The 15665-nt window shown below is 42.1% G+C and overlaps 1 protein-coding gene across 1 annotated transcript in view; it reads left to right on the forward strand.

Moving 5' to 3' along the window:
* Positions 1–10409: 10409 nt before the first annotated feature.
* TPPP3 (tubulin polymerization promoting protein family member 3) overlaps positions 10410–15665 on the forward strand; it is a 35445-nt gene continuing 30189 nt past the window's right edge. Inside the window, exon 1 of the mRNA XM_063945304.1 lies at positions 10410–10683. The gene's annotated coding sequence lies outside the window, so the exon portion shown is untranslated. The remainder of the gene's footprint in view (positions 10684–15665) is intronic.

Consider the following 15665-nt stretch of genomic DNA (forward strand, 5'->3'; position numbering starts at 1 on the left):
AGGCGTGACCACGACAACTTAGATAAAAGTCAATGATGTTTATTATGACAACTCCGCATCACAGCAGCAATAAAAGAAAACGTAAAAGTCAGCAAAGAATAAATACAGTTCCTGAGTACTACAGCATGGCAGGAGCCACAGGGCACTGGTAGTGTGAGATAGTTCTTATGATCTTCTAGATGGAAAGTCCTTACCAGGCCCGGCTGTAGCAATGGAGATAACCCAGGATTATACCAGCTGGTGTTCCAGGAAGAGCTGGGTTGCTGAAGGTAAAACAGCTGCTGTGGATACTGGCTGGAACCAGACTGTTGTTAGCACGGAGTGGATACTGGCTGGAACCAGTTAAATAATAAATGAACTTTGGGAGCGATGAAATGTGAACTGAAATGTAGAACTTGAGAGCGGAGAAATAATAATTCCGGTGGAGAGTGGTAAAGTGTAGAAAGGACACCGGCCCTTTAAGGGAAGCTGTACTCTGCTGGAAGCTGAGGCTGGAAGCAGGTAGTGTTGTAGCTGGAAACAGATGAATCCACAATGGATTGGAGAGTCAGGCTACACCGCAGGTGGAATGCTGGTGCGGGTCTCTATGGTGGAAGTCTTGAGACAGGAGCTGGAACCTGGAAGACAATCATAGAAGAGAGACAAACAGGAACTAGGTTTGACAACCAAAGCACTGACGTCTTCCTTGCTCAGGTACAGCTTACTTATACCTGCAGCAAGGAAGGGGTTGGCTAGGCAATTATGCAAATCAACAACACAGACAGCAGATTGGTGGAAATGATCAGATGACAGAATCCAAGATGGCTGCGCCCATGCAGACACTTGGAGGGAAGTTTGGTTTGTAATCCATGTGGTCTGGGAAACAGTAATGGCGGCGCCGGCCACCGGAGACAGGAGACGCCAGGCTGATAGATGCACATTTAACCACGCGGGCACAGCGGAGGCCGCGGCTGATGAAAAGACCACTCTGTATGTGGAAACTCAGGAACAGCGGAATCCGGTCCTGGAACGCTGAGCCCGCCTTAGGAGGCATCTGAAGGGTAAGTAATGGCGTCCAGATACCCGGATCGTGACACAAAGAGTTATCAGTGGATTTGTTTATTAAAAGAACTCTGTATAGGACACGTGGGCACTCGCTGAGGCTAGAGGAGAGAAAATTCTGTACGTAACGTAGGAAAGGGTTCTTCACAGTTAGGGCAATGAGGATTTATAATTCACTGTCAGAGAAAGTGGTAATGGTGGACTCTGTAAATGCACTTAAAAACAGATTGGATAAATTTCTGACTGAAAAAGAAAGCCAAGGTTATAGCATTTAAAATATTGACATTGATATTCTGAGAGGAATATGATTTATAGTTGTTAATTAGTCATAAACCAGTATTTCAGCAGGGACATTATAATGAACTCAGCTTAATACAGAATACAGGTTGAACCCGATGGGCATTTTGCCTCTTTTCAACCTCATTAACTATGTTACTACCTGAGGATGTTGATAATGTTGTGTGTGTAAGTCAGCCAGCCACCAGTTGCTGCAGTTCTTGCCTGTGATAAAAAGAAAGCCATTGTGATACCTGGGCATAAGACCAAAAAAGACACCTCTTGGGTGTGTAATTATTTTTTACCCAAATCCTGACAATGTTTGTGAATGCGGAGTAGAATAGGAATTAACCTCACTTGAAAAGTGGGTTACCACGCGCTTAATTAGAGTGATCTCTCTAAGCAGCTGTAATAAATTGGATAGTCAATCCAAACAAATTACTATTATAAAAACAAACAGCGGTTGTATCGAGAGCTTCTACAAAACTACGTTAGATAGCTTTCGAACCCTATGTAGTGGTGATCATAAAAAGCCTCCATTGAGAGGGAATTTGAATAAGTGGGACAGAAGAGCATTATCAAGACTTACAAAAGACACTTGACTGGTTATTAAGCAGGCCGACAAGGTGGATGGCCTTGTCATTCAAGACAGATGTGATTACATGAAAGAGGCTTTAAAGGCTACTTGATGACGTAAATTTTTATACTACGTTAACCAAGGACCCCACTTTAAAGTTCAAATTGGAATTACAGAGCCTATTGAAAGAAGCAGAGTCTGTAGGTACTATTTCAAAGAAAGAATATAGATTTCTGTTTCCCTTTATTCGGTGACCCCCATATAATACCATCCTCCCAAATTACATAAATCTCTAATTTTCCCCCCAGGCCGCCCTATAATATCCGGTATTCAGTCACTCACATCAAATTTGTCTTTTTATATTGACAGCTATTTACAACCTTGTGTGCTAAGTTGAGATCCCATATCCGTGACACATCACATTTTCTTCAATTAATTTAACAAGTTGTTTGGAATCCGTCATATTCATTTTTAACTCTGGATGTTCAAAGTTTATACTCCAATATTCCCCATACTTTTGGAGTACAGGCAATAAAAGATCAATTAAATTCAGATGGAGATCTCTCTGAGGCACATTAACTTTTTTTTTACTCAACTGTATTTCTTTTATTTTAAAGCACAATAATTTTTTGTTTTCTGACACTTTTAATCTCCAAACTATGGGGACGGCCATGGGGACCAGGTTCGTGCCTAGCTATGCGAACCTCTACATGGGAAAGGTCGAAGACCAACTCTTGTGGGGGGGACCATTTGGCGTGAATCTGATCCTCTATGGCCGTTACATAGATGACCTTTTTTTATTTGGGAAGGGGACTCTATCTCTGCAGCACAGTTTGTTTCTCACCTTAATACCAATAATTTTAATTTACAGTTCACCCACTCTTTCCATCCATCCACTATCAACTATCTTGACATCACACTACAAATTATAGCTGGTAAGATACATACATCCAACTATATCAAAGAAGTAGGAAATAATGCCTATTTGAACTATACAAGTGCACATTATGCCCCTTGGAAGAAGAACATTCCAAGGGGACAATTACAGTGGCTAAAACGGAATTGTTCAGAACACAGTACCTTTATAACACAAGCAAAAGATATGATGGAATCATTTGAATCCCGTAACTATCCAAAAGAACTTTTGGATGATGCACTGGAGGCAGTAGAAAAAATAGAGAGGAACTACTAAAACCGAAAATAAAAGCTAAGCAGGGAGAAGATGCAGATCAGAAAGAAGTTTGTTTTATATTTAAATACAATAATAAATCTGTTGAAATTAAGAAAATTATTAAGCAGAATTACCCTATATTAAAACAAGACCCAATATTAAGAGGAGTAATTTCAGAGGTTCTGCGGATTATTTTTAAGAAGAATATCACTATAAAAGATAAATTAGCACCAAGTTTTTTTGAGAAATGAGACCAAAAAGGAACCAAATAGGGGAGAAACATGGTTACCAAGTAGACCGCATGTTTTTTTAAGTGCAACAGACCAAAATGTATAACATGTGGGTACGTCCGGAACAAAACAAAAAATTTAAAATGTTTGCTTGATGAGACAGAATACTCGTTAAGGTCCTTTATGAATTGTGAAACCAGCTGGGTGATTTATTTATTACAGTGTGAATGTAACATATATTGTGTAGGGAGGACTACACAAAAAAATCAAACTAAGATTTTTAGAACATAGACGAAACATCATGAATATAAAATTAGATCATAGCGTTTCTAGACATTTTGCTGAGTACCATCAAAGTGATCCCAGCTCATTAAAATTGATCTGTTTAGAACATATCCCGATAACCAAAAGAGGGGGAGATAGGTTTAAAAGATTACAAAGACAAGACATTTTTAGGATTTTTAAAATGAATACACTACACCCTCACGGATTAAATGAAGGGATGGAATTAAATGCAGTGCTATGATTGATCAATTTATACATCTATTATATATACTGTATATTAGATATACACTTGCTGTAGAGTTAGAAACTAAGGGGTATATGCAATTGCGGTCGAATTCCCGAAATTGTCGAAAAACTGGACTTTTTTGCCCAAAAAAAAAATTCGACAATGCAATTCAGTACTTTCCGTCAAAAAAACGGACTTTCAAAATTCGACTTTTTGAAATTCGACATTTGTCAAATTCGACATTTCTGCAATGGTACAAATGCGCCAATTCGACAAAAGTATATTCAATTGAAGTTTGGAAATTCGACAACAGTGCTTTTAGACAGTAAATTCGTCATTTTCAATCCGCCACACTTTGGTGGGTGAATCTAATAAAAAAAAATTAAATCATGTTTTTTTTGGGTGTTTTTTTTTATTGGTAATAGCATATCTATTTATATTAGAAGGGATTAGGTACTTGGTTTGTCTTTTTGGGAGGCACAAGTATTATTTATATATTTTTAAAAAACATTTTTTTTTTAGTTTTTTTTTTAGATGGAATGGTAAAATCCCGGAAAAAAATGGCGTGGGGTCCCCCCTCCAAAGCATAACCAGCCTCGGGCTCTTCGAGCCGGTCCTGGTTCTAAAAATCCGGGGGGGAAATGGACAGGGGATCCCCCGTATTTTTAAAACCAGCACCGGGCTCTGCGCCTGGTGCTGGTGCAAAAAATACGGGGGGCAAAAAGAGTAGGGGTCCCCCGTATTTTTTACACCAGCATCGGGCTCCACTAGCTGGACAGATAATGCCACAGCCGGGGGTCACTTTTATACAGCGCCCTGCGGCCGTGGCATTAAATATCCAACTAGTCACCCCTGGCCGGGGTACCCTGGGGGAGTGGGGACCCCTTCAATCAAGGGGTCCCCCCCCAGCCACCCAAGGGCCAGGGGTGAAGCCCGAGGCTGTCCCCCCCATCCAAGGGCTGCGGATGGGGGGCTGATAGCCTTGAGAAAATGACAAGAATATTGTTTTTTCCTGTAGTACTACAAGTCCCAGCAAGCCTTCCCCGCAAGCTGGTACTTGGAGAACCACAAGTACCAGCATGCAGGAGAAAAACGGGCCCGCTGGTACCTGTAGTACTACTAGAAAAAAAATACCCAACTAAAAACAGGAGACACACACCTTGAGAGTAAAACTTTATTTCACACCTGCCGACACACACATACTTACCTATGTTGACCCGCCGACTGCCACGTCTCCTGATCCGACGATCCGGGGTACCTGTGAATAAAATTATACTCACCTCAATCCAGTGTCCAGATATAAAATAAACGAACTCCCGGACCAGCGGACTGAAAGGGGTCCCATGTTTACACATGGGACCCCTTTCCCCGAATGCCGGGACCCCACGTGACTCCTGTCACAGAGGTCCCTTCAGCCAATCAGGAAGCGCTACTTCGTTGCACTCACCTGATTGGCTGAGTGCCAGGACGTTGGCAGAGTGCCAGGACGTTGCGCTCGCTGATTGGCTTAAGAGACCTTTCTGTGACAGCAGTCACGGGGGGGGGGTCTCTGCATTCGGGGAAAGGGGTCCCATGTGTAAACATGGGACCCCTTTCAGTCCGGCTTGGTCGGGTGTTCGTTAATTTTTTTTGCCGAGTACGAGGATTTATATCTGGACACTGGATTGAGGTGAGTATAATTTTATTCACAGGTACCCCGGATCGTCGGATCAGGAGACGTGGCAGTCGGCGGGTCAACATAGGTAAGTATGTGTGTGTCGGCAGGTGTGAAATAAAGTTTTACTCTCAAGGTGTGTGTCTCCTGTTTTTATTTGGGTATTTTTTTCCAGTAGTACTACAGGTACCAGCGGGCCCGTTTTTCTCCCGCATGCTGGTACTTGTGGTTCTCCAAGTACCAGCTTGCGGGGGAGGCTTGCTGGGACTTGTAGTACTACAGGAAAAAAACAATATTCTTGTCATTTTCTCAAGGCTATCAGCCCCTCATCCGCAGCCCTTGGATGGGGGGACAGCCTCGGGCTTCACCCCTGGCCCTTGGGTGGCTGGGGGGGACCCCTTGATTGAAGGGGTCCCCACTCCCCCAGGGTACCCCGGCCAGGGGTGACTAGTTGGATATTTAATGCCACGGCCGCAGGGCGCTGTATAAAAGTGACCCCCGGCTGTAGCATTATCTGTCCAGCTAGTGGAGCCCGATGCTGGTGTAAAAAATACGGGGGACCCCTACTCTTTTTGTCCCCCGTATTTTTTGCACCAGCACCAGGCGCAGAGCCCGGTGCTGGTTTTAAAAATACGGGGGATCCCCTGTCCATTTTTTCCCAGATTTTTAGAACCAGGACCAGCTCGAAGAGCCCGAGGCTTGTTATGCTTTGGAGGGGGGACCCCACGCAATGTTTTTTCGGGTTTTTTCCCGTTTTTCACCGTTTTTTAAAAATCAAACAAAATCCGTCAAATCGGACGTTTTTCGTCAGCGGGACTGTCGAATCCGTTTTTTATTGAATATGGTCAATTTCGGCACCCACTTGCAGAAATTAGACGGTCGAATTGTGTCGAATTAAAAAACGGCCGAAAAATTGCCGCGATTCGCCGCTAATTGCATATACCCCTAGATTGGAAATAATGTGTATATATATTGTTTTTATAGGAGCAATTATTGTATGTTCTTCAAACTCTCAAATAGGGATGTCTATGTTTTATATGTATATGGATATAGTGTTACCATTTAAGAGTAATTATATAATTTTATAACAGCTGATACACAGTGAATAATAAAGTTTGAAGTAATTCAATATATATAGGGTAAAAACAGTAAGGATATATATGGGGAAAATTATGTTATGAGGCTGTTTACATAAGAACCAATTATGAGCTAATGAAAATGCATTTGTATGTCTGCTGTAAGTATATTTATTCATTCCTCACGCTGGTTATAGCGATATAATGTGGTTACATTCTTATATATATGGAATATAAGGTTTTATAACAATTTTTTTATAACAATTTGTTTAAGATATAGTGTAGAATGATGTGAGAAATTCTGGTTACTATGGTAACCAAATGTCCATATTTTGGAAATATGTAACCGGAAGACACAGTACAGACTTAAGGTGTCTGTGGTTACCAGGACAATGCGTTGGTTTGACCACGTGAGCTGCGGTCCCTCAACCACGTGACCGGGGTCGAATACTGACACCTAACACAGGAAGGTTATCAGGACAACACGTCGGCTTAATATTGATCACGTGAGCTGCGGTCCCGCAACCATGTGACTGGAGCCTTACACTGACGTCCAACACAGGAAGAAGAGTGCCGATCACGTGACGGATGCTCAGCACGTCACATGACTGGACGAATCCTAGATACTAGAGCGGGCATTGCATAGGAGACATAGAAGTCCATTAACGATGCAGTTTAATTCTCCACCTAGTAGTTATGTGAGCTATGAGGTTGTCAAAATTAACTGGAAATTAGTGCAAATAAATGTTATTGAGATTACTCATAATGTAGGAACAAAAAAGGCCCATATTATGTTACTTAAGCTTCTTTGTCATATTTTAAAAAGAATACAAATCCAAAACCAATCACAGCATCTAAGTGAAACCAAAACCGGATGACTAATTAAAACCAAAACTAGCAACACTGGTCTGGTACACACCTCTATTGTAAAGCGGGGGACAGGGCTACAATGACGCTATTCAATACGGATCGTATCATCAGTCGCCCAGACCACTCACATCACTCAGGAAGTGGTGGTGCCAGGAGACATGACTACTCTAGTTCCGGGCATCTGGGAATATTACCTAGACCACCTGGAAGAGTAAGTATGTGTTATACACTGGGTAGTACTGTACTCTTGCTGTTTATGGGTAACTGTACTGTTGCTTGTTTACAGCTAATATCTAATCTGAGGGATGGTATCAGGATCCCGGAACTTGGGATGCCGTCAATCAAAATACCAACATGGTATTGCAACGCGCAGGATCCCGACACCTGGAAGGTAAGTAGGCTAACCCCCCTACCCCTAACTTCCAGCAGTCTAACCCTAACCCCGCCCACATCCTGAGCCTAACCTCTCTCCCGAAGACTAAACCTAACCCTCCCCTCCCCGCAGCCTAAATCTAACCCCCCCCCCCCCCCCCCATGCAGCCTAACTCTAACTGACCCCTCACAGCCTAAACCTAATCCCTCCCCCACAGCGCAACCCTAAGGAGCCCCGGCGTACTTACGTTCGGGATGCTGGCGGTCGGTATTCTAGCGCCGGTATGTTGATCCATGCAGGATCCCGGCATCGGCATTCCGACCAGTGTCGTAATTATGGTGTTGGTATTCCAACCAGTGTCGGGATCCAGAACGCCTGCATCCTGACCACATCCCTAATCTTACTGCATGAGATTATGCAGATACATATTATACACACATACTAAGAGGCTAATCTGTTAGAAAATTGTAAAGCCTGCATATGCAATGAAGTTAGATGATGTTTGTTTGAATATTGATCATGGTATTTCTAGAAGTCCCATGGTATTATATGATTTGATTTGTTTCAGCCCCTGCGTCAATGTGCTTGCTAAATTGGCTCCAGCCAGGGGCATTTTAACAGAGGAGGGGGCCCGTATGCACCTCCTGGTGGGCCACCTCCTCTGTATGGCACAGTAGTCTCTGGAGTCTAGTGTGCATGCACAGGTCTCAGGAAACATGGCACCCACCATGTTCCGAAGACCAAATTGACTACTGCGCATGTGCAGTGGCCATTTTGGCTGCAATTTTCACCGGGGCTGCAGTGTCCGACACTGGACTCCAGAAAGATAAATATAAGACTATGGGTGCAGTGTGTGCGGTATGGGCCCCCCTGGACCCAGGGGCCCATGTGCACCGCACACATTGCACCCATTATAAAAAAGCCTATTGCTCCAGCACTAGCACTTAATCCAGAAACATGGAGTAAGTCGACAAAAATCAAAGGAGATCTACACCTGGAGCCTAATTCAGACCTGATCGCAGCAGCAAATTTGTTAGCTAATTGGCAAAACCATGGGGGTTATTCCGACCCGTTCGCACGCATCGGTTCTTCGCTGTGGTGCGAACGGGTCGGAAATGCGCATCACAGGACCGCGACGCCGCCAGCGAGAAAAGTGATCGCAGCAGCAATCGCAAGAAGATGGACAGGTGGGAGGTGTTCCGGGGCAGATACTCACCGTTTTCCAGGCGTGGTGAGTCCAACGCAGGCAGATTTAGGCGTTTGGAGGGCGGATGTCTGACGTCAGAGCCGGGACCTTCATCGCTGTATCCGTCGCACAGGGTAAGTAGCTTCAGGGCTGGTCTTGTTTTGCAGGAAACTTTTTTAGCATAGCAGGGCTGCACAAGCGATCGCAGCCCTGCTATGCTAAAATACACTCCCCCATAGGCGGCATCAGGTTGATCGCACCAGCAGCAAAAAGTTGCTACGTGCGATCAACTCGGAATGACCTCCCATGTGCACTGCAGGGGGGGGGGGGGGGCAGATATAACATTTGCAGAGAGAGTTAGATTTGGGTGTGGTGTGTGCAAACTGAAATCTAAATTGCAGTGTAAAATTAAAGCAGCCAGTATTTACCATGCACAGAAACAATATAACCCCATACCCTCCAATTGTACCTTTTTGAGAGGTACAGTACCTTTTTTTTATGGTCTGTACCGATTGTTGGCTCTCCAAACTTCCATTGAAAGTATAGGAAAAGGGGTGTGGCCACGTCCCCTTTACCCATGGCCACGCCCCTTTTTGGATTTTTAACGATTTGTATGTGTAAAATGTTGGAGGGTATGTAACCCACCCAAATCTAACTCTCTCTGTCAATGTTATTATCTGCCACACCTGCAGTGCACATGGTTTTGCCCATTAGCTAACAAATTTGCTGCTGCAATCAGGTCTGAATTAGGCCCCTTGTTTATCTCCTCTTCGTTTGTGCACACCAATGTGGTGTAGGCAGTGTAGCAGTTGATCTTTGTATGTGTAAGCCATATTGAACACAACGCAGCACAGTAACAATGTCAGTACAAGTGTCACAGCAATTGGTACAAATTGCATACACTCTATCAGAGTGATAGGGGCTTATTCTTGTCATCACTTCTAAAAGTGATATGGATTAGCCTCACATGTTATCGTACTGCCAGGGTTATGCTGTGTATGTAGTATCTAATATTTTTTTAGTAATGAACATTGCAAAACAAACACACACACACACACACATATATACACACACACACACACACACACACACACACACACACACACACACACACACATATTGTCAACTATGCATAATTTTAAATCATGACAAGTTTCTAATATATCCACAATTAGTGTGTAAACTTTATTCTAACTGCTGAGCATTCATTTAAAGCTTCCACCTAGAATATCCACAAAAATGCAAAATAAATAAATCAGCACGTATTATTTCATAAATCATGGTTTCCACCGCTGGAGAGGATAGCAGCACACTGCAGAAAAACAAATGAAGTTGCTGCAGGACAGATAGCAGATTTTAGAAGCCCAGTCAAAAAAAAAACACTAGCCAGTTAATGAATGAAAGTCCTTGCCTAATTGCCAGTCATTGTTCGGCTATGACACACCCCTCTCCCTCAGATCCCCATCTACTGACTTGCATGAGAGATCCCTACCAAGTTAAATCTTGCCTGCTACAAGCAAGGAGGGTACATCTCTTATGCCTCTCAATGACCTTGGTCACTTATATTTATATTACACTCCCTTGATGTTTTACAGGATGTCTCTATGGATACAGGAATAAACACAAGATAATAGCCCTACAGTCTTTAAAGCAGCATTTCATTCTACAGGCCAGGCGGGGAGAGGAGGCGTCTATTGCAGAACAGAGAGAATCAGGAGGTAAGAACAGGATCCTCTTTATGGCACTCTGCACATAACTCACATTTCTGCCACAATAAAACATCCTTTTAGATTTTTATGTTGAAGTTTCAGATTTTCAGCTGTTTTGCAGATCAGGATTTTGCATTTTTTCCTCTGCTTTCCAAAACCTTGTCGACAGATTTGCTGCAGGTGCATTGTTGTAAAACAATAAAGATCTTGCTAAATAAATTCCTAAAGACCAGCCTTTTATGCAGCGAAATTTTCCCTCTGCGGAATAAAGTCCTTCTTGGATTGCCAAGTAGGTAGAGATGTGTCTTAGTGCTCTGCAGCTGAATATAGTCATGTATGCTGTCCCAGGCATGTTTTGTTATAAACATTGCCTCAGTTCTTCCTCAGCCCCTTGCCTGCTAATGTGTAGTATTTTTATCTTTGCTTCCTAGCTACTGTGCGTTACCAGAAGACATATTTTTACATCTGTTCACGTAGGGTGGGAAAATCACTGTAATGGTTTTTAACAAGCTCAGTATGTTTCCCAGGACTGGTAGTGATTTATTCCTTACAATGTGTATCATTTTACAACCTTATGAGTGGATTAGCAAGATTGGTGTCAGTAAATATAGTATTCAGTAAGCGGAGTTGGATAGGTACGCTGTCACAGAAGATTGATCTGCATTTTAATAACTTACAGTATAGTAATTGGATTACTGTAGTGGTTTCATAGGCATATTAGTTGCTTAGTGCATATGCGTTATACACGCATACAAGCACTCAGCAAACAATACTGTTTGTATTATATTATTTGCAGTCTACTCAACTCCGTACAAAGGCGCTTTTACATAGAAATGTAGATATTTCTCTCTTATGGATTTATAGCATATCTTTATACATCTCTATTATTGTTTATGTGCTAGGTGTGTCAAATATTGTGTGTGCGCACACATTTATTGCATGTACTGTAAGATTACCATTGCATTATAATAGTGTGGCAGATGATCAATAATTCTTCAGTGCGTCAAACTAATGACAATATTGGTTTTACATCAACATGTAATATGTATTATAGTGGCATTGTGTATATATACCCATAGTGGCACTGTTTATGAGTGGGTATAATGCTGATGTACTGAGTTGCAGCATGTTGCGATGGATGGAATGTTTCACGCTCAGAGAAATCAAACAGACAAGGCTGGACTGTTGAAAGTAGTTTATACTAAGCTTGCCTCTTTAATGTAGAGAGAGGTACATGTGTCACCTCTTGCTAGCACAATCATATGCACAGTAATGCTGAGAGATTGCTGTTATATACAGTAGAATCCAGTCTGTAAGTAAAATTATTACAAATCTAAATGCATTCGTCTGATCCACTCTGTGGGGTTGTACCAAACAGCAGACTCTCACGAATCCCTACTGTTGTGGTTTCTCTTTAGATAAAGCTCCAAAATCGTTCATTAGTGACTTACATTATGCCTTGGACTATCCGTATTATTAAAGCACATTAACCAGTCTTACAGCGTCAACATCATCTGTAATTCAGGCACAGCATCTTTCAGCGATCCCCGCCATCGTGCCTCACCACGCCCAAAACACATTTTAAGAATGATACCGTTTTTATTACATAGAGTCATAGACTATATCTATAGACATTACATCCTCAGAAACATCTCTGAGCACATTCATGTTACGTAAAAACCCTGCTTAAAAAAAACAGGGAGCCTGGAATTTGATGTTACAGGATCCGCATACCGTCTCTTGCAGCACAAATAACAAATATTGGTTGTCCTTAAGGAATATTCATTTCCAACAAGAACATCTGCTGTCTCTGTGTACGTCTCAAGGGATCTTGACATTGCTTTGTAAGGTACAGCCATCAAGGCACTATATATATACATCGGCTTGTGCTGTAATCAAGACTTGCTGCACCCTGTAACAGGTACAGTACTTCTAATAAGTAATGAGTCTACTAAGAAGAACACACTGGGAAATACACAATTTTGATCCCATCACTGTGAGAACTAGGCTGCTGCCTCACATCCAGAGCTTTCCCTCTTACACATTGCTTACACCATTACAGACTGTCGCCATGGTGACCGGCTGGATGAGAAATAGCAGTGACATGATCTGCCTGCAGGGCTCAGAGGGATGGAGAATAGGGTGGTGGATCTGCAGGAAAAAAAACACATGAACCAATTAAGCTGAATGTTAGGTTAACTGCTTAAATGTCAGGGTGGAGAAACGTCCTTAGACCAGAGGTCTATGATTCATCAAGAACATTATTTATATTCAGCATGCATCATGAACTGTGGGATAAACAGAACTTTTACATAATGCATGAAATAAGCTGTATGTATGTTAGAATACTAGCACTGTCAGCTGTGACACTAGAGTGCATACTAAATCAGGTCACTTGTGACTGTTTGCACTCCAAAGTATTCAGAATAGGCATCCAGGATAAACATAGACATATTGCATACTTGCCTTCTCTCCCAGAATACCAGGAGAGAAGACCAGCTTTCTATATTGCACCCTTTTCCCTATTGAGGTGGGTGATGCGGGGGCCCGATGATGTAATTCATGAGCAAATGCGTCATCATGGCCTTACCCCCATTACACAATTATGGCAATCTATGCATTATACAGAACAGGGAGGGGCTGTGATGACGCCATTCCCCACACCACACGCTCCCTCTCTCGTGGGCTAAATTAAATGTGGGCACGTATGACCTATTGTATTGTGCAGCACACAGCTCTTAATTCCTACAACACAAGCAGCACACTGACCAGTTCAGTTCTCAGAGAAGACGATGACGCACCTCTCTTTTTCCAGCAAGTGGCCTAAATCAGCCTTGACCAAAGTTCGAAATCGAATTAAATCGAATGGAAGAGTAACTTCAATCTGCTCTGCCTACATTGATCTATGGTGATTTGCTGAACTAAATGTAGGGTCCTCAAGAGCCAATAAATGGGTGACAGGCTATAAATGTAGATGGGTTTGAACATTTTTGGAATGCAATGGCTATACACTTTAACACTATACAGGTTGAGTATCCCATATCCAAATATTCCAAAATACGGAATATTCTGAAATTCGATATTTTTGGAGTGAGATTGAGATAGTGAAATCTTTATTTTCTGATGGCTCAATGTACACAAACCTTGTTTAATACACAAAGTTATTAAAAATATTGTATTAAATGACCTTCAGGCTGTGTGTATAAGGTGTATATAAAACATAAATGCATTCTGTGCTTAGACTTGGGTCCCATCGCCATGATATCTCATTACGGTATGCAATTATTCCAAACTACAGAGAAATCAGATATCCAAAATACTTCTGGTCCCAAGCATTTTGCATATGGGATGCTCAACCTGTATTTTATTTATAAATATTATTTAGCAAAATATATATATTTTTTTCAGGCTGTAACAAAACACACTTTTGGGCCATTCCATGACATGTAACACATGTAACAATGTCATGATAGAAAGGAACATACAGATGCTGATTCTAAGTTGCACACAAAGTGGCGGAAGCCTGATTTACTACTGTACCTTATACTAATGCAAATATCCGTTCAGCTAATGGGCGTGTAAGTGGAAACCTGTGATTTTACAGCGGCTACCGCAACCATGCGCATTAGTGTCAAGCGCCATGCTAGGTACAAGAAAACCTTCAAACAGGTTTCCCTTCCCCATACGCATGGCACAGAATCACACGGAGCTTTTGATGCACTCCCCAACACTTCCATGACGCTCCCACAAGTCAATGAAACATGCGTTCGCTTTGCCACCGGCCAGTTTGCGGGCAAAATGCCCTAATTCATGAAGACAGATCCGACTCAGAAAAGGATCGGTATACGCAAAACGCATAGTCACTTTGGTGCTTGCGATGTATGCAAAAACTTGCCATTTGTGTTTGTGAATTGAAATATGTACTATAAGGCAATAGTGTCAGGGCTGGTGGGTGCCCACATGGCCCTCAGTAGCATAAGAAGAGGTGAAAGTATAAGGGAGACATGAGCTGTCAAGTCTAGGGTACACAGAAGGACAATCCTGCAGACAAGTTAAAGTATCAATCTCTCCTTTTTCTAGAATATACGAGAGAGAAAAAACAGCTCGCAAGACTGGTGCAAAACCAAATAATGCTGCAGTATGAGTGGAAAAATCTACCTTATCATTTTATATAGTGTAATATACTGTTTCACGTCATTATTTCAAATAGAGTATATATTTAGGACATAGTAAGTATTGTACCATTTGCCAGGTAATGTTATGCATGCAGCGCAAATGTGTAGTAACTGATCCCTTAATCCGTGGTATACATTTTGACACTTCTGACAAGTGTTTCGGTGTATCTTAAGAATAACTAAAAGCCACAGATGAATAAAATACTTCACCTGTTGGTTGCAGCTGCTTTGCCACAAGCAAGTACAGTGTATAAGCACTGTGCAGGGAGATTGGCTTATAGGATGCACATCTGAAAAGCATCTATATTTTCTCCATTTAATACATGCAACATCACTGTTGTGGCAGTACTGACAAGCAAAAAGTAGAGAATCTAATTCCATTTCCCATTCTTCCACCATCCAATACAGTCACAACAGTGTGTGTATATCTACAAATACACAGGTTCCTGAAGTCGCGGCACAGATGGGTAAGGAAGCATGGGCACACCTCACTTGGCGCATGATGCCGCTGTTTCCGCATGCTTTAAGGGGTTGGCATGTCTGATAAATAGGCCCCTACATTTTATAGAACAGTCAATCACTAACATAGTAAATAGATCATATATGGTGTGTATATTAATGTTGCTACCTTGAATTAATTAATTCTAGCTATAGAGAAAAGAGTATATTTACATATATTCTGTCTGCCTTTCATAATTAACTTAATTTGTGGTGCCATCAGCAAGTATATTGGGGAGGGTGGCTCAGCATGGGCAGGGTGGCAAATCTATTGTGGTTTCACTGCACACCCTCAGGGTTGTCTAAACAGCATTGAAG

The sequence above is a fragment of the Pseudophryne corroboree genome, chromosome 11 (assembly GCF_028390025.1).
Source record: "Pseudophryne corroboree isolate aPseCor3 chromosome 11, aPseCor3.hap2, whole genome shotgun sequence".
NCBI lineage: Eukaryota > Metazoa > Chordata > Amphibia > Anura > Myobatrachidae > Pseudophryne > Pseudophryne corroboree.